At 39.4% G+C, this 22,589-nt stretch overlaps 1 protein-coding gene across 1 annotated transcript in view; it reads left to right on the top strand.

The window, feature by feature from the left end:
• GPC5 (glypican 5) overlaps positions 1-22,589 on the top strand; it is a 935,733-nt gene that overhangs the window by 632,706 nt on the left and 280,438 nt on the right. The window lies entirely within an intron of this gene.

Raw genomic sequence — 22,589 nt, 5'->3', positions numbered from 1 at the left:
TAAAGCAAATTAGTAAAATTTTGGGGACCACAGTAAGTTAGATGTACTTTGAGACAGAGTGTTAAAGATTTTAAAGTTGTTGGGTATGTACTTGTATTTGTAGATTAACAGGGACTCAGGGGAAGTATTTAAAGTATGGAGGTGAGATGGTGAAAAATAGGGAACTTAATTTTATTTAAAATAGCTAATCAGTGTTACTGTGTAACGTGACTCATAAAGGAATTCGGAACATAAGTGGTTTGAGATTTTGCCAGTCATAGTAGCTTAATTAAATATTTTATTCTATCACATTCATATATTCAAAATAACATTCACTTAGCATTATGTCACTGATGCCCATGAGTAAGGGGGGGAAACATTTGTTCTGGGTGCAGTGGAAATGGGGAAAATAGTTGTTGTTACATGTAGCTATAGCCCAAGGAGGGGCATGGTAATTGTGTAACCTTTAAAATTTAACTCAAAGCTGTAACTCACTTTTAACATTTGATCAGTGTCCTGTAACTCTACATTAGGGAATAAAAAGGCACATTTGATGAATGAGGGTCAGTGAGGCAAACTGGAGAGGTTATCCTGTAATGTTTATTTTAACCTTGCTTCACATCAGACAAATGATTCTCTTGAGTAAATTAGATCATTGTATTTCCACTAATTAGATTAAGTGCCTGCTCACATGTTCAGATATAGAAACTCTCTCTTGCTAAAACAAATAGATACATGATAATCTGGTAAGTGTTTCTGAAAACAAACAAACAAAAGTATAATCAATTATTTATATAGCATACAAAATTGAGTTAGGCACTAGTGTTGAGTTAAGAAAATGATCAAGGAGCAGGGTGATTGACTCACCAAAGGGACTGGTAGCCTTCTGCTTCTAGGTCATTGCATTAAATCAAGTCCCGGTTGGCGGTGGTTAGGTATGGCAAACTAATTTATGCAGAAAGAGAAAATGACTTAATCTGTGCCTGTCTCTTGGACTGAAACATGAGATTTGTTTTTGTTTTTTATGGATGTTGAAAAGGTAAACATGCAGTTAGATTCTTTTTCTATGGGAACAGGGAAAGACATGAACCATTAGCCTTTCACTGGGCCCAATTGTTGCAGCCTGAGTCTTTTTTTTTTTTTTTTTTTACCATTTATAGTGCACTAGGAGTTCCTCCACATTTCCCCTCAGTCTTATGAAATGCCAGAGTGAAAGTAGAGATTTGTATCCTATAGGAGACAGGATTGCCTACTTTCCTGACCGGATAGACTGGATACCATTTCCTGCAATGGCGTCTGGTCCGGGATAGTTGGAAACCCTACCCTTAAATCTTGCTGGGTCACAGTTTTTAGCAGCTGATGCTGGAGTGTATGTCTAGCTACTCTTTGAAGAACATCTGGCAGGAGAAAAGGAACAAGCTTCATCAGAGGAGAAAATTACTAAGTCTGAGTGTTATGGCCTAATCCAAAGTTCTTTGAGGTCACTGGAAAAACTCCTATTGACCTTAGTGGGCTTTGGAGCAGCTCTTTAATGAGCTGGATAGAGCTAGAAGGTCAAAAGGGCATACTGTAGCGCATCAGAACACTCAGAAGTTCAGGTGAGTGAGATTCCATATTTATAGGTCCTTATATGAAGAATACATTTTTGAGGTGCATCCACTATAATCATGGAACAGCTGTCACTGCTTAATGCAAAATGTGTGTATGATGATGAAGACTTCTTTTGATGGTTTTTAGTTGAGAGGCTAAAGTACAAATGGATAAAGAAACTTAACAGCTCCTTAAAACGGAAGTACCATTTTAGTTTATATATGAGGCATACTGGTCCTTGGTCTGCTTCCACTCCTTGCCCTTCTTTGCTCTTTCTTTTGTTGCTTACTTACAGGTCTTAAAATTGAAATACTCCAACATAGTGCTTTGAAGTGTATTTCTTTTCTTTAAAAGGAACAGTCTAGAAGAGGATTAAATTGAGTCTTCTATTTAAAAAGGAATATAAACTAGGTAGGACAACTCATCCTACACAACTCCCTGATATCCTATAAAGCATAAGAGGTATCTTGTGTTTATAGAGTTGGGTGATAAAAATCTATAAATTATTACAAGATAGGGAATATTTTTTATTCTTGTAATTTAATTCTGATCACCAGACATCTGCCAAATATTGAAAGGATTGTTTTTAAAACATTAGTTTTAAAACACTTTATAATCCTTGAGCTGCTGTAAAAACTGTTTGGAATCTGTATATGTTCTGGATATATTATATAAATGGGTTTACATTTTCTGAAGTTTAATGAAGGAACCATTGAAACAGAATGGAAAACAAATTTAAAAGGGTATGAGGTAATGAAATGAAGACACTTGAAAGTACTTTGGGATTTTTCTGAGCACTAGAACCACAAAAATTCCATTATTATTGGGGGGTGATGATACTCTATTTGGGTTCCGTTTTATTTCATCTACATTTTATAACACAGACAAGAGTCAACGTAGATTCAAAAAGGGGAATTTCTCAACTATTTGTTAATGAATATTACTTTTTAAAAATATTTTGTCATCCTTGCATTGCTGACTGGAGTCTTATTGTACATATCCAGTTTTGTCATACATGAAGCAAATTATTCCTGCTACAAAAAGCAATTTTTCCTTATTAAAACAGCTACCACCAAAGAATAAGAATATGAAGAGTAAGATGTAATGGAATATAATGTGCACAGTCTTTGAAATTGGTTGTCATTATAACCCTGCCAACTTTGCATGTTCCCCTAACTTAACCAGCAGAGGCATTTCAATTAGTCCTTTATTTTTCTGTACTCCTGAAAAGTTTTCTTAGCATCTATCAAAGGGTTAAATGTGAAATTATAGGAGTGTGTTTCTTTTTAAACTATTATTGTCTGCATCTTTCACAAGGAGTCAAATATCAGAGAAGTAGTCATGTTAGTCTGAATCTGCAAAAACAATGAGGAGTCCTGTGGCACCTTATAGGCTAACATTTATTGGAGCATAAGCTTTCGTGGGTCTTTGCCCATGAAAGCTTATGCTCCAATAAATCTGTTAGTTTATAAGGAGTCAAATGTTTTCCTATGAATCCCAATGGATATAAAAAGCCCATTTTGGATGTACTGGGTTCAAATACTGAAAAATAAATTATAGTATTTTCCTGTTCTTTTGCTGGAAGTATCAACAAATGGGTCACTGGGCAGTAACATATGAAAATAATATAGAAGGGCAAGCTTTCTTTTACATATAATGAAATATTCCCTATTAATTTTACTAATTCAATCTTGCCACTTCATGTAAAGCAATTTCAGTTTTCAAAACATTTTAAAATAAAAAAAACAACAAACAACCATATAGGACAAACAATAATAATAATAGGAGATTCCCCATAGTACGTATTGCATTTCCCAGTTCCTCTCCTTATGCCCTTTTTGCACTGTCGGGCACCACTGTGCAAGTTAGCTGTCCCATTCTCAGGAAGTCAGAAGTCAGCATTTCCTGTTTCCTGCACAGTATTAGGGAAATGTCTACTTCTCTCATGTAGAAAAAGGCAGAATTCATACTGTAGGATATGCTGCAAAAAAATAATGCAGTACAGTAATTACTCATTTAACACATGCCCACTTAACACGTTTTCACGATAGCACGATTTTTTTTAGGGAACCTTTTTTGAATAACATGACTGTCCCTGAAATAACCCCGCTTGCCGTGCCTTTCCCTGGCAACCCCCCCTTGCTGGACGCCTTGGTCCCTCTCCTCCGCTCCTGCTTGCAGGCTGGCGGCTGGGTTTCCCCAGCTGGCCTGTTGCCGGTGGCTGCGCGGGGCTTCCCCTGCCTCCCTTCAAAGTAGCGGAGGGTTCGCCACTCACCACGCCATTCCCTGGCGACCCCCACTTGCCGGACGCAGCGCGGGTCCTGGCAGACACGTCACAGGGACATACTGTACTCCCAACCCGATCCCCTTGCCCTCCCATCCCCTTCCTTTCCCTTCCCCATCCCCAGAGCCGAACACCTCCCCTCCCTGCTGTAACTCAGTCCCCTTTCTCCCCCAACCTTATCTCCCGGTCCTGGCTGCTAACAAGTGCAGGCTGGAGACCCGAGCACACATGCAGCTCTCAGCAGCTCCGCCAGAGAGCTGCCGACTGGAGCACTTCCAGATTCCAGCTGATGCCCTATTGGGAGTTTTACTGTACTGTACTGTACATATGAGCAGATGCATACACTGTACATATGGTCACAGTGCTCCTCCGCTCACTTACATGTTCATCTTGTGTTAAGAAACTGCAACGTCTTGTACTGAATTGTTAGATACTGTACTGTATCTTGCTGTGTATTACCTTATCATGAGTGGAAAGCGTAAGGAAAGTGATACATCTGCTTCTGCAAGCAAGAAGCATAGAAAATCGTTTACATTAGAAGAGAAACTTGAAGTGATTAAGTGAATTGAAAAAGGTGAACGCAATTGTGACATCTCCCGCGCTTTGAATATGCATGTGTCTAGTGTGCACCCAATAAGAACATAAGCAGGGCTCGACAAATAATGTAATCTACTCGCACATGACGAGTAGATTACAACCCGGAAGAACCGGCGCAGAGCAAACTGCGCATGCGCAGAACGCAGAATGGTGCGAAACCGTATGGCTGGTGAGCAGGGCTCTTTACCGCTTGGCAAGCCCTGAACATAAGAACGGCCGTAGTGGGTCAGACCAAAGGTCCATCTAGCTCAGTAGCCTGTCTGCCGATAGTGGCCGATGCCAAGTGCCCTGGACGGGGTGGACCGAAGACAATGATCAAGAGATTTGGCTCCTGCCATCCATCTCCAGCATCTGACAGAGGCCAGGGACACCATTCCAACCCCCTGGCTTACTAGCCTTTTATGGACCTAACCTCCATGAATTTATCTAGCTTCTCTTTAAACTCGGTTATAGTTCTAGCCTTCACAGCCTCCTCTGGCAAGGAGTTCCACAGGTTGGCTATGTGCTGTGTGAAGAAGAACTTTCGCTTATTAGTTTTAAACCTGCTGTCCATTCATTTCATTTGGTGTCCTCTAGTCCTTCTATTATGGGAACTAACAAATAACTTTTCTTTATTCACCTTCTCCATACCACTCATTATTTCATATACCTATATCATATCCCCCCTCAGTCTCCTCTTTTCTAAACTGAAAAGTCCCAGTTGCTTTAACCTCTCCTCATATGGGACCCGTCCCAAACCCCTAATCATTTTAGTTGCCCTTTTCTGAACCCTTTCCAAGGCCAAAATATCTTTTCTGAGGTGAGGAGACCACATCTGTACACAGTACTCAAGATGTGGGCGTACCATAGTTTCATACAGGGGCAGTAAGATATTCTGTGCCTTATTTTTTACCCTTTCTTAATAATTCCTAACATTCTATTTGCCTTTTTGACCGCTGCAGCACACTGTATGGACGTTTTCAGAGAACTGTCCACGATAACTCCAAGATCTCTTTCCTGATTTGTCGTAGCCAAATTAGCCCCCATCATACTGTATGTATAGTTGGGGTTATTTTTTCCAACATGCATTACTTTACACTTACCCACATTAAACTTCATTTGCCATTTTGTTGCCCAATCACTTAGGTTTGTGAGATCTATCTGAAGTTCTTCACAGTCTGCTTCTGTCTTGACTATCTTGAACATTTTAGTATCATCCACAAAGTTTACTACCTCATTGCTTGCCCCTTTCTCTAGATCATTTATGAATCAGTTGAATAGGAGTGGTCCTAGGACTGACCCTTGGGAGGCACCACTAGTTACCCCTCTCCATTCTGAAAATGTACCATTTATTCCTGCCCTTTGTTTCCTGTCTTTTAACCAGTTCTCAGTTCATGAAAGGACCTTCCCTCTTATCCCATGACAATGTAATTTACAATCCGTGCCCAAGCTGAGAAAATTAAGGAAAGTTGCAAATATGCAACACCAGTAAGTGTGAAAAAAGTTGTTCGTACACAATCTATCCTAATGGAAAATATGGAGAGGCGATTGTCTATGTGGATTGAAGACCAAACACAACGAAAGATGCCAGTGAGTTTGGCTGTTATTCAGGAAAAAGCCAAAGCTTTATGGCTGTGTCTACACTGGCCCCTTCTTCGGAATAGCCATGCTAATTTAGAACTTTGGAATAGGGAAATCCGCGGGGGATTTAAATATCCCCCGCGGGATTTAAATAAGCATGGCCGCCGCTTTTTTTCCGGTTTGGGGAAAAGCCGGAAAAAAGCGTTCAGACTGGCGCGATCCTCCGGAATAAAGCCCTATTCTGGAGGATCTCTTATTCTTATACTTGCAAGTAGGAATAAGAGATCCTCCGGAATAGGGCTTTATTCTGGAGGATCGCGCCAGTCTGGACGCTTTTTTCTGGCTTTTCCCCAAGCCGGGAAAAAAGCAGCGGCCATGCTTATTTAAATCCCGCGGGGGATATTTAAATCCCCTGCGGATTTCCCTATTCCAAAGTTCTAAATTAGCATGGCTATTCCGAAGAAGGGGTCAGTGTAGACGTAGCCTAAATGATGCTGTTAAAATAGAATTGAATGAAACTGATGCCAACCCATTTAATGCAAGTCGTGGTAGGTTCAAACGCTTTTAAAAGCATTCAATCTTACATAATATAAAAATAACTGGAGAGGCTGCTGCTGTTGAATCATTCCCAGCGATATCTGAAGCTATTATAAAGGAAGGTGGCTATTCTTCTAAACAAGTGTTTAACCTGGATGAAACAGGACTCTTCTGGAAGTGCATGCTAGCAAGCATATATAGCTCTTGTGATGAGGCTTATGCACCTGGTTTTAAGGCTGCAAAGGATTGTATCACTGTGAGGCTATGCTCCAATGCCAACAGGGATTGCAAGCTCAAACTGGTAGTAGTTTACCGTTCCGCCAACCCTAGAGCTTTAGCTGGGTATTCAAAGGATCATCTTCCTGTTGTTTGGAGATCTAATGCGAAAGCATGGGTAACTGCAAGCATCTTCACAGACTACTTCTGCAGTCGCCTAACTGCTGAGTTGAAAGACTATTGTTTGCAAGAAAATCTTGTTTTCAAAATTTTACTTCTAGATAATGCACCAGGGCATCCTCCTTGCCTTACTGATCTGTCAGAAAACATTTGTGTGTTATTTTTACCCCCCTATACAACCTTGTTAATTCAACCTCTTGATCAAGGAGCGATAGCTGCTTTCAAGGCGTATTACTTGCACCGTACGTTTGCTAGGCTTATAAGGGAGACAGATGGCGAGAATAAGCCTACAATCAAGGAATTCTGGAGAAAAATGAACATTAAAGATGCTGTAGATATTATATCAGAGGCTTGGGCAGATGTTTCATTGAGTTGCCTTAATGCAGTTTGGTGCTGTACATGGCCTGCATGTGTTCACGAGTTTAGGGAGTTTGACACTGAAATATCTGAAGCTAAAAAGCAGATTGTAGCCCTAGCCTGTGAAGCAGGATTAGAGGAGGTGGATGCTACTGATGTTCAAGAGTTGCTTGACTCTCATGGGGAGGAGTTGTCTATCGATGAGTTGAAGCTTCTGGATGAAAAGCGGCTGGAAAATGAGCCCTAACATGCTGAGCCAGTTATTCGAACATTATCAATGAAACTTATAGATGAAGCATTTAAGCTTATAAGTGATGCAATAAACATTTTTTGATGAGAATGATCCTGATTTTGAATAGAACTCAAAAGTAGCGAAGAGCTTAGAAAGCGCCATATCTTGCTACCAGCAACTTTATAATGAAAAACAAAAAGCAGCAAAGCAGCTCTCTATCAAAAGTTTTTTTCACGTTCAATCTAAAAAAAGATCATCTGATGAACATGATAGCCCTGTTCCATCTACATCGTCTAATGTTTACGTTGATGACTCAGCACCAACAGAAAATTGACTTCAACACCACTGCTTGTAACGCAACCCCCACCTTTTCCATTATTTTCAATGGAAAATTGACCCCGCAAAACACGTTTTCACTTAAAATGATCATTTTCTGAAACGTTTCTACCGTGTTAAATGAGGAATTATTGTATTAAAAAAGTAGAACTAGTTAATGATTGAATAGACCTGGGAACTATTATGAATGCTGCAGTCATCAAAGAGCTAAGTTCCATTTCAGACTCTGCTACTAGTTTACCTTGTGACCTTGGGAAAGGTACTTAACTCTTACTTACCTTGGGAAAGGTACTTATCCCCAGCTTAGCCTTCTGTACTCCTTATCTCCTGCACAGGTATTGTAATGCTTACAGTTTGCAACACATTCTAAAAAGGAGCACTATAATCACAGTCTGTTGTAGTTTTGAATATCACACATCTACTTAAAGGTTTTAAATATAATACAAATGTTTAGGTTTTGTAGTCTGTAGCAGCCTCTTCTTTCTGCTCATTTATCAGGAAGAAAACATTTGTCTATTTCTTAATAACTAGATAGCTCTGGCAACATGCCCTCCTTGGAGTCTATGAGAAAGGGCAGAGTGTGGAAACACCACTAAGACACTTCTTGCCAAGTGATACTTTACTAACATTTTGATCAATATGTCTGCCTCTTCTTCCCAGGAGCCAAGAAAAGTAGGAAACTGCTAATTGGTGATTCGGTTTAGAAGATCACATAAAAGTAGCTTTGCTATAGGGAAATGAGCACTTTGTGTTTGATTATTGGTAAGAGCTTGAGCTCTGCTTTCTCAAACCAGACTCCAGAGATTTTCTTTTCTTTTTTTCAGACTGGTACTAGGTGGTTTTTATAGGTTTTCTTATTTTCTGTTGCTTATGATACTGAAGCAACCCTAAAGATCCTTTTCTCACATGAAAACCCCATGGATACATATTAATCCATTGCTCTTAATTTACATACATTCCCTCTAATAGTGCTGCTGATGTATATTTCTTATACACATGATAACTGGCTTAGATAAATACCATTAATGTGAAACACTATTAAACACTGTTGATAAAGTTGCTCCTTAGTTTCCTAAACATATTTTTTTCTTTAATTTCCGTAAGTTAATCTTTTATTGCATTAAACATAAATCAAACTTTTGGAATTAAAAATGGAATTGTCTGATGACAGGACATGTTGTTTGAAAAGTCGGACTGAACCACAATATAGTTTTCATAGGGCTATTATTCTGAATATATTTTAGTGAAATGTATACATACCTAGAAGTCACAATTTCAATTCAGATGTGTTTTGCATCCCCTAAATTTTACTTTTGATCTTTACTCAAAACCAATTCCAAAACTGAAATTCAAATTCAGGCTGCAATTTCCCCTGGTTTTGAATTGAGACAAGTAAAACCACAATTTGTGCTTGCTTTTGGTGCAAAACCCTCGATCAGGCAATGTTTGTTCAAAAAATTGTTAGCATCTGCAAAACTTTGATTGGAGTTTCTGGTTTTGCAACTTAACCCAAAACCAGACACTTTCATGTGGTTTGTGGTTTAGTTATGAATGTTTTACACAGCCCTAAATATATCCTGAGAGAGGTTTTATGTAAATACCAACTGAATTTGTTTAATTCTTTTATGTATAGTGAAGCATGGTCATTTTTTTTCTCTTTAAATGTCATGTTCATTTTAAGAGGGAAACAATTAGAGACCATATATTCAGACTTTTATCATTAAGGTAAACAAACCCTGGATAAGCAATCTTTTTTGTGAGAAAAGAACAATCTATACCCCATGCAATATCAGATCAGATGGACACAGGCAGACATCACATAGTACAAATCAGCTATCTTTTACAATTAAAAGGATAGTTAGATTGTGGATTTGTTTCCCATTATAATGATCAGATTAACTCAATACTTTACTATTGTTTAGGAAGATAACCTTTCACTCAGATAAATTGATTCAGACATGTCTTCAGTATTTAACCCAAGAGATCTGTGCTACCCCACATCTATTAATCACTCTTTGGCTCTCAATTAGAAACAATGGGCCAAATCTGGCTCACTTTTCTCATATAAGTCGTTTCAATGACTTCCATTAGTATGAGTAATCCAATCAGGATTTCATCTTGACTGAAAAATAAATTATCCAGTCTACGATATGCAATGTTTTAGGATACTGAGAAATGTGCAAATTTAACTTTTTCTTTCTCATTTAGGCTTTGTTTTCCTTTCTTTTAGGTTTTCTTTTAGGCTTTGTTTTCCTTTGCCATGTGGTCTAGTTTTTAAAAGGATGAAAACCTGACTGTAGCACATAACTTAAATTGAATTATGTTTAGTTCATCCAAAGTTTTTGGCTTAGTTTGTTTTGTTTCCATCTGTAGCTCTCTTCAACACAGGTTTTAATATTTAATTCATATTTCTGGCATTGTCAAAACATAATCTCATGAACAATTATTAAGCAGGCTGCACTTAGCCTAATCTTGTAGCCCTTAATGGTTTGTTCTATTGCATGGCATTTAAAACAGATAATGAATCTTTAAATAGCATAATTTTCCACCAGAAAAACCCCTTGATTACAAGGGATTCTAAAATTCTGAGCTTTTCCCCTGCACTGCACTCATCTGACTATTTGCAGAGATTAGATTAGCTAATGTCAGAATGAAAATTACTCAGTTTTTGGTCTATTTAACCTACTAAGGAGATGAATTATTGTATTTATTTTTAAAATAGCCTGAAGCTCCAAAGGAAGGTGAGTTAACAGTTTCTTGGAGGCAAGGCTTTTTTAAGGTTTATTTTTATTACCTTAATTTTACCTATATCTTGTCTGATGTAGGTATGAGTAACATTTGGACAGTCAAGCCCCAATTCATAAGAGCCCTGAGTCATATGTTTAAAGTTAAGAGCTCTCCTGAACAGGGATGCTTTCTTGAATTCAGGCCATGGCAAGGTAGGGCTTTTGAAAAAATATTGGTAAATTTAACCATGGTGAATAACATGCTGCTCAATAGAGGGGTCATTAATTAGGTCATAAATGGAGAATATTTATATTTTTGGATATTTACATTAATTAAAGAGTGCTGATCTTATGTCCTGAGCATATTTGTCAGTCTTTAAAAATACGATACATACATTGAATTTGGGGAAATTATCTATTCTATGATAGCATAGATCTATGTTTTATCCACCTTTTGACCCCACTAACACATGGGAATTTGTGAAGTCCTATTACATCTGATCTACTTGATTCCCAAAAGTACACATATACTTCTTAGATTTAACCTTTTTGGGCTAAGGTTAATAGCAATATTGAAAATAAGAGAAATAATTTCATCCTTAAATGTATATGTTTCTCCTACAGCTACCTGCATCACATATAATGAGGTTGTAATACACCACATGCAGATTTCAGATCACTGGCTTAGATTGGATCTGCGTATTTGTATAGATTTAGAAGCTGAATTGAGGGCTCGAAATCCAAAATCTATAAAGTCATTCCCTGGACAGAATCATCACACGTTCTTATCTGCAGCCCAAGTGTTTCCATCAATACCTTTTAGCAGATTCATCCTATGTGATCTTCCATATTAGTTTGTTTTTGAATATAGCTCTTAAAAATATAAAATGTTGAACTACTAGAACTTTCTCTTCATAGAGATATAGAGTTCATTCTTCCTTTTTGAGACATTCATTCCCTTTTTATTAACATACGAATGGCCATATTTGGTCAGGCCAAAGGTACAAGACTCCAGTATCTTGTCTTGCGACAGTGGCCAGTGCCAGGTGCCTCAGACAATGAACATATCAGGTGCCTAGGGGGCATCTACACTGCACTGTAACTCGAAAAAAGATACACAATTTGAACTATGCAAATTGCATATCTTATTTCAATGCTGAATGTTTCTAATATCTTATTTATCATTCCATAATTTGGTCTGGACATGATGTGAGGGCAATAGATGCTTTGTGAACAATTAACCAGAATTATTATTGGTATAACTACTGATTGCTTACAGTAGTATTCCTTTTCCCATATACTATTATATAATTTCAATGAGACCATTAAACTACTTTCTATTAGTTGCCTAATAATTGTGTTATACATTCTGTCTTTACCTGGATTATTTGTTTGTTTGTTTGTTATTTGGTCTGTAGCTTTTCTGATTTTAGCTGAAATTTTCATTTAGTCTGTCCTCGTTATGTTCTACTCAGCCATTTAAGAACAGCAAAACTCTGTGTCACTACTGACTTTTTGGATCACTTTTTCTAGAATTTCTGCTTTCCCAAGTTAGCATTTTAAACTTATATTACTTACTATATGTTCAGATATCAATTTGTTTTTAGTCTAGTCTGTGTCCCATTCATTCTTTTAACTTGTGGGTTTTTTTAATGTCTCTGAAATCTTGGTATCTCTTTTTTCTTTTTTTTCTGCCATACTTTATTCAGCTCTTCTGTGCTGTTTTAATAACCCTCTGTGCCATTGTGTGCATCATTTATAGTTCATTAAGTCCTTACTATTAATGTACTTTTTACTTGTAGCTGCTGCTACAACTCTCTTATAATATTCTGATGTTCCTCTAAATTTTCACTTATACAATTAATATTTAAATACTCATCAATGCATTCTTAAACCAGCAAATTGAGGGCTACTGAAGGCTTCAGGTTGGGATTCCTTCAGTGTTTTCCATATTACCTAGGTGTTGATATCCAATTAATAGGAGGAAGAGGTAAATTTTCTGCTCTCATCTTCTGCTCTCTTAATAGTCCTCTTCAGGCCGTGGGCTTAAACCTGGTACACTTTTCAGATTCAGCCTGCTACATTAATTGGAATCTCAAGCCCACATTAACCCATTTAAAGCCCGTGTGAGGTACACACGCAATCACAGTTACACACAATTTCCACAGATTGTGTTCTGTAAAAGTATGTGAGGGTTATAGAGCTAGCACATGCCCATGAACGAATGCCTTACGATTGAGTTGATGAACTAAAATAAATAATTGTTGCCATATTAGTGGAGAAGATAAAATATCATGATTGATAGTAAGGTTTGTTTGTAATTTTCTTTCAGCAGCAGAATCCTTTTTTGAAAACTCAGTGCAGACACCTGAAACAACACTCTGCTGTCTTTTGGTTCCCTCATTTCTTCCATACAATTTATAGTAGTCATAAAATTTTACAATGAATAGTTACTGTCTGTGACCAGTCCAGAAATGAGTAGGGCTGGTTTCATGGCCGAGCAACCTCATTCCTACATCTCTCTAGTTACCTACATATTGATTGATGTAGTTTGGGGGATATCTGCTTGTGTGTGTTGATTACTATATATGCCTTCGTTTCCTATGAATTGATAATGCTTATTTCTTCATGTAATCTTATTTAACATTTAGTATGACATAGTTTTTAAATACTGTAGCTTTGTAGAAATGAATATTTAAAAATCCAGGTATATTAGCTGGCACATTTTGAAAAATTGTTTAAGTTCACTTACTTTTATATTTGATAGAGCAACACTAATTCGTATTGGATACAGAGTAGAATTAATATTTAGAGAAGGATAAGCATATATGAGCCCTACCTCTTTAAACTCTGACGTAAGGCAGACAGTGAACTGAAATCAACTTGAGCTCTTCACCAGGACAGTTAACGTGAACAAATATCATCTTTACTTTTAAACAATGAGCAGAGAGGCCTGGGAGTTCAGGATGTTTATTAGGAAAGGAGATGTGAGTTGTACAGGAGAAGCAACTTAAATTAATCATTCAAAGCAGTATTTGCAAAGGTGAATGACTCTAAAAACCATGCATACAATATACATGACATAATTCTGATCACAACCCTGATGTACGAGGCACTGCAAAACAGAGCTGAACTGGAATTTTTCAGCTAAGCATTTTCCATTGGAAAATGCCAATTTCTCAGAACCAAGTCATGTAGTAGCAATGTACCAGGTTCCACACAGTTTTGTCAGGGAAGATATCTCAACTTCAGGATGGAACTGCTGGTCAAATTTGGAGAGAGACGGACACACCAGAATACCTTGCCTTTTCTACTTCAGACCAGGAACTTGAACCTACATCTCCACTATCTCAAGAGAGTGTCCTAGCCATCAAGCTTTCCTGGAGTGGGTCTCACATGTCCTCTTCCTCTCCTTCACTTGTTTTTCAGGGAGAAAAAAATCTTTAAAATGTTCCAGGTTCATTCTTATCTGGAACAGTACAATTCCTGAAATCTTGAAAAGATTTATGGGACAGAAAACTTAACTTCTACCCATTTCTACAGAAGATGTAGACAAGATTCCTCCCCTGCAGAACTTTATCTAAGCATACAAGCAACATTCAAAAGATGGGTATATTGCAGTGGAGTCTAGGGGAAAAGTGAGCCAATCAAATGTGTATGTAGATTTAAAATTTAATTATAAGAATAAAATATCAACTTTTCCCTGGTCTTCCAATATGCCATTAGACTTTACTGCTCTTCTCTTTTCCTTTTCCTCTTCCTCACATAAGAATGTGAAAATGGCCATACTGGGTCAGACCAATAGTCCAGCTAGCCCAGTAGTCTGTATTTTGACAGAGGTCAATGCCAGGTGCTTCATGGGGAATGACTGGATAGGGCAATTATTGAGTGATCCATCCCATCATACACTCCCAGCGGTATCATTCAGAGTCTAGTGACACCCAGAACATGGGCTTGTATCTCTGACTATATTGGCTAATAGCCATTAATTCATCTATCTTCCAGGAATTTATCTAATTCTTTTTTGTACCAAGTTATGAGTTTGGCAATAAGTTACACAAGTTGACTGCATTGTATGAAGAAATACTTTCTAATGTTTCTGTTAAATGTGATGTTTATTAGTGTAATTAGGTGACTCTTCATTCTCGTGTTATGTGAAGGGATAAATAACACTTTTTAATCTCTCCTCATGTGGAAGCTATTTCATGCCCATAGTCAATTGTGTTGTTCTAATGTATTCCTTTTCCATTTCTAAATTTACCATATATTTGAGCAAGTCTAACTGTCTGTGTGCCTATTTGTTTGTTCAAGAACTCCTCCTAAATAGGAAGACCTAGAACTACCAAATTCAATATTCAGTTTCCTATCATCATAATTTAAAGCAAGGTCAGGGTTTGGTTGTGCTAGGAAAATAGGATGTCTGGAATGAGATTTGTTGGGTATTGTTTTAGAAGAAGCAGAGTTAGAATCACCAGATAGGCAAAGGGGCTGGCTGGAAGTGCCACTCCCCCCGCCCCCCAAGGACTGCCCTAGCCCTGAGCTTCCACCTCCCCACCTCAGTGCCCTTTAGGGAGGGTGGGGGACTGAAGCTCCTCCCCTCCTCAATTAATATGTGAACATTGCTGGCTGTTTCCCTTAATTAGGAAGTGAGGGGAAAGTGCCCAGTTTGCTGCATTCCTAACTCTGGCTGGAGAGCACAGGGGGCAGACGAACCTAGACTTGCACCAGCTAGGAGACATGCACCTCTCCCCCAGTGGCCATGGAGAGGTGCCTCTCACCTGGCCCCAAGATGCTGTGGTGAGAGAAGACTGGGATAGTTATCGCTCCCTGGGGCAGCCTGCATACTGAACCTCACATCTCTATCCCACAGTAATGATATAAATGAAGCACGTGCATGCTCATTTTATTTTCCAAAAAACAAAAATTGAGCGAAGGACCCGAGCAATGACGGGTAAATCTTCGTGTGTGTGGACATACAATGTATTTATATATTGGCATTATGATCTTTACCATTTTATTATACATCCCTTTCCTAATAATGCCTAACATTGTATTAGCTTTTTTATTGTTGCTGCTGTATGTTTTTATAGTTATGATTTCTAATGGGATTAACTTGTCTAGTGTGCATTACTTTGCATTTATTAAGAATGAATTATATCTGTCCTTTTGTTGCCCAGTCACCCAGTTTTTGTGAGGCTCTTTTGTAACTCCTTGTAGTCTGTTTTGCACTTTACTATCCTGATTTTTTGTATCGTCTGCAATTTTTCCCCCCTCACTGTTAACTGTTCCAGATCATTTATGAATATGTTGAATAGCTCTTGCCCCAAGGTAGATCCCTGGATGACTCACTATTTACCCTTCTCTATTCTGAAAATTAAACATTTATTCTTACCATTTGTTTCCAGTCTTTTAACCAATCGCTTATCCCTGACATGATGTTTCTCTTATTACATGACTGCATTGTTTTCATAAGAGCCTTTGGGTACATCTACACTTGCTCCCTATCTCAAGATAGGGATGCAATTGTAGTGTACCAAAATTGCTAATGAAGTGCGGGATTTAAATATCCCACGCTTAATTAGCATACTCACATCTGGGAACCATTTTGAAGGATTTTCTCTCGAAATAACACTGCTACATTTTGCAATAACGCAACTTCAAAATGGTGCTTGGATGTGATTATGCTAATTAAGTGTGGGATATTTAAATCCCGTGCTTCATTAGCAATTTCGGTACACTACATAGGGATGCATATCTTGAGAGAGGGAGCAAGTGTAGACGGATCCATCGATACCTTGTCAAAGGCTTTCTGAAAGTCCGAGTATACTACATCCACTATATCATCAATTGTTTCTTTACCCTCCTCAAAGAATTCTAGTAGATTGTTGAGGCATGATTTCTCTTTACAAAAACCATGTTGGCTATTCCCTTCCAAATCCTGATAATCTAGATGTCAGAAATTCGATTATTTAGTATAGTTTCCATCAGTTTATCTGGTTCTGAAGTTAGGTTTATTGACCAGGATTATAATTACAAGGAATGCCTCTGAAGCCTTTTCAAAAAATCGGTGTCACATTGGCTAGCCTCCAGTCAATTGGTACACAAGCTGATTTGAGAGCGGTTAAATGCTGCAATTAGTAGTTCTGGAATTTCATACTTGAATTTCTTCAAAATTCCTGGGTGACTATCATTTGGCCCACGTGATTATTGTTATTGTCAGTTGTTCTGAAATAGGTCCTAGGTTGTTTTAGGATAATTATATGTTAGGTGACAATCTGTTTTCATTTTTTGCATCAGCCTTTGAATATCAAGTCTGAATTTTGGCTTTTTACGTTTGTTACAGAAGCTCTAGGTGCTCATCTTTTTTTGAGCAGATAAAAGCAAAAGAGTTTCAAGCAGTGTCATAAGTGGCTCAGGTCTAATGTCTAAGGAGAATACTAAGGGATTAGGTTAAGATTAGATTGTCATAAAATGGGTTAATTCTGAAATAATTTTCATTCACATTATGCTCTTTAGCACAAAAACGACTTCCTCTTAAATGTATTTCTCATTTGATTGTCGTCACAAGGATGGAAAAAAAAGTTGTTGCTTTCTCTATTCTTGTTGAAATCTTTTTTGTCATGAGGGTAGATTAGTTTGATGCCATTTGTCAGTCTAATAATAATCTTGGCACTGGAATAAAAATGAGTCTGTGTGCACTGAATAAAAACATAGTAGACATTAAAGTTGTGTGATAGAATTTCACCATAGGAATATATCAAGATTTTTTTTCTTGCCAATTCTTTCATTCCTGTCCTGAGTGTGTGCAAGTTTTGTCATTCTGTCTACTACAGCTACACTTTCAAAATGATGTGAAAATACAACAAACAACATATTTCTATTATATATTTGAGAATGTTTGTATATGTCTCTCTGTGAGTCTGTTTGTTCAAGTACTCCTCTTAAATGGTAAGAGCTAGGACCACCACATTTAGTGTGCAGCTTCTTATCGTAAATTAAAGCAAGGCCAAGGTTTGGTTCTGACAGAACAATGGGATGTGCTTGCAATCCAGTTGTTCCTGATCAAATGGAAAGAGAAGGCTCTGACAGCAGGGATAGTTATAGTCCAGAATGACCACAGGAGGGCAGGCAGCGACACAGAGGTGAGGTGACATTAAAAAAAAGGTTTCTCTTCTGTTGAAATATTTCCTTTCACCCTTACTTTCAGGAATATAACAGCATTTTTGTCACTTTAGGAAACAGTTGAGTATCATGTCCTTTGACAATGAAATTACTGCAGTTTGCTTTTTTAAAAAAGTTTTTTGTAAAAATTGCTTTAATTTGGTCTGTGTGCACTATATCACAGTCTGTGATTCCATATTCACTATGCATAACTTTGTGACCTGTGAAAATGTTGCTATAATACCATTCTGTAAAGCCTCTTGCAATAATTCAAAAATCTTTGTGCCATTAAATTTTATCTGCTATATCCCTGCGCTTAGTGATAAATGTTAAAGCGTCTTGTTATAAAGATAGCAGTTAGGATACATTCTCTGAAGTATCTGAACAGATACACGATGCATTATAATGCTAGTTCTGACATTTCAATTCTGAGCCAAGGCCACCAGCACTTACAGTGACTGCTGTTCTGTTAAATGTATATGTCAGTAAAAGAGACTGAGGATTGTTTTTTTTCATGTCTTGTACATGCTGTGCCATATCAAAGATGAAATGTCAGTTAAAATAATCGCAAACTCTATTTTTGATACTGAAAATCTTATCTTTTATATAGACACGGGCCTTTCAAGCGTGTGCTATTAGAATGCATACCGTGATGTTTTAATTGAAAAGTAGTGTAGCTGGCTAATTGTGCAGATTAAAGGCCTGTAAATGATGTGTGCCAATTATGTACAGAAAAAATGAAGATTTTGTACTAAGATGAGAATGGAATCAACTCTGATAAAATAAGAACAGACTCACAACTTCCCCTTAACTCCCTCATGAAATTAGAACTTGTAACTTCTAATCTAAGGCAAGGTGTGGAAGAAAGTGTATTGCTAGTGCTTGTGAAGAGAATCAACGGGGTTTGTACACTTTCAGCTTATTGACAACTACTTTGTGCATTAAAAGGAGTTCAAGAGGACCTCCCATCGAATTCCTACCTATACATTTCAACAGCCACATCCCAAGGTCTCTCTCATCATATTTTTCATAGGCACAATTGGTGGTTACATAAAATCAAAGAAGAGTTTAAAAGAGAGAAAGTAAGAGGTGGCGGGATGTGGAGGGATGGCGGGGGGGGGGGGGGGGGAGGGGAAGAATGCATTCCAAGCTTCAGAAAATAAGTTATCTATAAGCAGTGCCTATAATAATCTCAGCAGAGTGGTAATCACATATCCCCTGCTATTATCATGTTGCTGCAATTATGCTAATGCTCAGCAGAATGCTCACTGTATTCAGCTGCAAACTGAAGGAGCAAAGTAACTAAGTGTTGCTGTAATGTTGGGGATTGTTGCAGACACTGATACTACCATTTCTTGGGGGGGAAATATTATTTTATTTTTTAATTTGTTCTCTTCCACCACCACCACCACCCCTCCCCACCCCAGACAAATAAGGAGCTCTTTGTTAGGAGGGACGGATAGCTCAGTGGTTTGAGCATTGGCCTGCTAAACCCAGAGTTGTGAGCTCAATCCTTGAGAGGAGGGCCATTTGGGGTAAATCTGTCAGGGATGGTATTTGGTCCTGCTGTGGGGGCAGGGGAGTGGACTTGATGATCTCTCAAGGTCCCTTCCAGTTCCATTAGATAGGTATATCTGTCTCTGTCTCTCCTCACTGGCAGCCTTCTCAGGGTAGTAGTAAGTTTTCTGGGATGTCTGCCCAGTGAGGAAAGAATTGAGTCAAAAGGAAACTGAGTGTCTCTTTGGGAGAATCTAAGAGAGTTAGAGACAAAAAATGGTGGGTTTGTAAGGAGGATTTGCTCTTCCTTCATTGCAGCAGCTCTTGTGTGGGACTGGTGGTAATGTGACTGTTTGTGGTAAAATGATTCACAATGTCAGCGAGGGAATACCTATTAGCACTTAGCTGTGATTTTTTTTAAGAGATCCAAAGTTTACAATATTTTGGATTTGGCTCAATCCTTTAGAATGGAGAACTCCATAGTGTAAAGCTAGGGAGAAGTTTTAGGTTTAATGAGGCCCAATAGGGTTTTGATCAAAATTATAAAATCATCTTGGAATCTGGAGTGCTGTATCACTCTACATACACATCAATGAGACTGCCGCTCATATTTATCCTGCAAAGGATACCTGGACCATTTGCAAAGTCAGGCCCTATGAGGGGTGGCGGGGGGAAAAGACAGACAGACCCCCCATTTGGCCCGGGTCTCAGACAAAGGGGCCTCAAATTTTGACATATTTCTACCAAGTCATTACCATTTATTATACACCCTGCAGTTATTACAGAGACAAAAAAAGAAGCTATAATACCTGCAAAAATTGATTTAAATCATTGTGGGACATTGGGTCTTCACCAATTTTTCGGTCACATCCTAGTTTTCATCTGCATCACTGGAGACTATAGTAGCTTCTGTGATTAGTGATTCTACTTTATGAAATGCTGTTTACAGTCTTTGCATAGTTTAGAGGTTTTGAAAGTCATAATTAAATCTGCTACTGTAAAGTGATTTTGCTTGGTCTGAGGGTGAGTTTAACCTTTAAGTTAGATGTTTATCTCTTCTTAGGAAATTTTGGTATTCCTGTTTTTTTTATGCGTCTTTGTATAAAATAACCATATCAGGCTCATCTGTAAGCTACCTCTTCATCCAGTTTTAGAGTCCCCTTTAAAGGCTTTTTTTGTGATGATAAATTTTAATTCCAGTTCTTTAATAAACTTTACATCTAACCTGGTGATTGCCCCATGTTCATATTCATAATAATGCACCAGTTATTAGAGGAATTTATTCATGGGAACATGTTAGCAGACAAAATTTCAAGACTTTGAAATAAGGCCATAAGGGCCATAGTAAATAACACCCCCCAAACGGTGATTATATAATATTCATTGCAAAGTATATGCAATTATAATTTTGTATAACCAATAGCCTTAAGTGAATTAATTTATTGTGTGTTGCTGTGTTTTAAAAGAACCTTTTTATAAAAATGAAGCAAAAATTTGAAAGTGGTGCAAGAGATGGCAAAAGTAACAGAATGAAGCAGCAGTTAATAGTTTAAAGCCAATAACATCATTTCTTGTAGAAAAGATGCCTCACCCATTAGACAGTGACCATACTGACAGTGACACTTCCAGTTCTGATGATGAAAACTTTGTACCCACAAATGGCATTTCAATGCCACTGCCTCAAAATGAGGAGGCCGTTAATCAAGACACAAAAATGCCAACAGTAGCGATAGATGCAGAATCTACGCTAGATTTAGAGACTGTGCAGGCAGAAAATGAGGACATTGGAGATGCTACATAGCAAGAGCAAGAACTTATGACTAGCACAGGACACACTGAAACAACAGTGACATCACAACCTGATATTAGACTTCTTGATAAGAACAATGTTGCTCAAATAGTCATTTCTCAGTTAGTTATTTTCAGATTCCAAGTAATATACCGAAAGATGCTGAAAATCATGCTTTTCTCCCTCATTCACTGACAAAATCTCTTCCAAAGGAAGAGATCTACAAAAGAGACTGGCACTGCTGGACCATGGAAAACCAGGCTCTGTAATGCATACCCTGTTTCATTTTTAAGAGTAATACTTCAAATGCATCAGTACTGTCTGATCCATCCAGTTGGAGCATCAGTAGAGGTTGGAAGAAGTTGAAAAAAACAAATACAGGTAGTCCCCGAGTTACGCGGATCCGACTTATGTCGGATCCGTACTTACGAACGGGGCATTTCTCGCCCCAGAGGACGCAGGTGACAGGACCGCCCAGACTCGCCACGGTCCCGCCGCCCGCGTCCTCCGTGGCTTTGCTCCGTGTCTCCCTGGTCTGCTGGGGGGGGGGGCCCAGATGCGCCACGGTCCCGCCGCCCGGGTCCTCCACGGCTTTGCTCCGCGTCTCCCTGGTCTGCTGGGGGGGCCCCAGCAGACCAGGGAGACACGGAGCAAAGCCGCGGAGGACCCGGGCGGCAGGACTGCCCAGATGCGCCGGTCGTGGTCCCGCCGCCCGGGTCCTCCGGGGCTTTGCTCCACGTCTCCCTGGTCTGCAGACCAGGGAGACATGGAGCAAAGCCGCGGAGGACCTGGGCGGGACCCCGGCGTATCTGGGTGGTCCCACCGCTTGGGTCCTCCGGGGCTTTGCTCTGCGTCTCCCTGGTCTGCTGCCCCCCCGCCCTCCAGCAGACCAGGGAGACACGGAGCAAAGCCGCGGAGGACCTGGGCGGCGGCACCATGGCACGTCTCGGTCCCACCGCCCGCATCTCCATGGTCTGCTGTGGGGAGGGTGCGCAGCTAGTGCTCCTCGGCACTACTGGACCAACCCGGCAGCACCCTAGCTGCTCTGCCCCAGGCATCCTGATTCAGCCGCTGCTGGTCAGTTTCAGCAGCGGCTGAATCAGGATGCCTGGGGCAGAGCGGCTGGGGTGCTGCCGGGTTGGTCCAGTAGCACTGAGGAGCAGCACTACTGGACCAACCCAGCAGCACCCCAGATGCTCTGCCCCAGGCATCCCCAAGTCAGCTGTTGCTGAAACTGACCAACGGCTGACTACAGGAAGCCCGAGGCAGAGTTGCTCTGCCCTGGGCTTCCTGGAATCAGCCGCTGATCAGTTTCAGTAGCAGCTGACTTGGGGATACCTGGGGTAGAGCAGCTGGGGTGCTGCCGGGTTGGTCCCCGCAGCGCCGAGGTGCGGCGCTGCAGGGACCTACCTGGAAGCACCCTAGCTGCTCTGTCCCAGGCGTCCAGATTCAGCTGCTGTTGAAACTGATCAGCGGCTGATTCCAGGAAGCCTGGAGCAGAGAAATTCTGCCTCGGGTTTCCTGTAGTCAGCCGCTGGTCAGTTTCAG

The sequence above is a fragment of the Pelodiscus sinensis genome, chromosome 1 (genome assembly GCF_052426305.1).
Source record: "Pelodiscus sinensis isolate ZL-2025 chromosome 1, ASM5242630v1, whole genome shotgun sequence".
NCBI classification, from domain to species: Eukaryota; Metazoa; Chordata; order Testudines; family Trionychidae; genus Pelodiscus; species Pelodiscus sinensis.
This window is presented reverse-complemented; position numbering and strand designations above follow the sequence as displayed.